The sequence below is a fragment of the Arachis duranensis genome, unplaced genomic scaffold, assembly GCF_000817695.3.
Source record: "Arachis duranensis cultivar V14167 unplaced genomic scaffold, aradu.V14167.gnm2.J7QH unplaced_Scaffold_608113, whole genome shotgun sequence".
NCBI lineage: Eukaryota > Viridiplantae > Streptophyta > Magnoliopsida > Fabales > Fabaceae > Arachis > Arachis duranensis.
The window spans coordinates 1,390,809-1,391,623 of NW_026264987.1; positions in this window are offsets into that span (position 1 = coordinate 1,390,809).

Below are 815 nucleotides of genomic sequence, written 5' to 3' on the forward strand. Positions count from 1 at the left end.
ACAATAAATCTATTTTTTTATTTCAGACTTTATAAATGAATAAATTAATTAACTAATATAATAAATTACAATTAATGTAGTAAAATTAATTAAGTAATATATATTATAATAAATTATATTAATATTTAAATATCTAATCAAATCAATTAGCTTATATAATTAAGTCATGGTAATAAATTGTATTGAATGAGTTAAAATAATTAAATCGGGAAACACTCTACAGAACATGCCACGTCAGCTTCATCATTAAGTATAGACATCCGATTTTTATATAATAGAATAGATCATGCATTATTCATGAACTAATTGTAATATAATTAGAATAAATTTATTTGAGAAAAAAATTCATGTATAATTTTCAGAAATTATAATAATTTTTATTTATATATACATATATATTAATTTTGTTAAATAATTATATATATATACATAAATAATTATATACATATACATAAATAAAAAAATATATGAATTATATTTTGCTAAACTTCATGTTACCGGCTATTAAAAATATTTAAATCACATGTATTAATTTTGTTGTTATAATTATTTCGTTTTATATATATGATTATTTTTTATTCTACAATCGTGCAATAATATTTTCTATAATATTATTGCTATATATGAAGCAGCTTTATATTATTATAATTATATCAAATTTAATTATGACTCTAAATAAATAAAATAGATAACAATCAATATTATTTTAAGAATTTTTTACATTCAATATTTACTGTAAATATAAAAAATAAAATAACTAATGAATAAAAATATGAGTACAAAATAAAACACAATAATTAAAATTTAATGTGTTA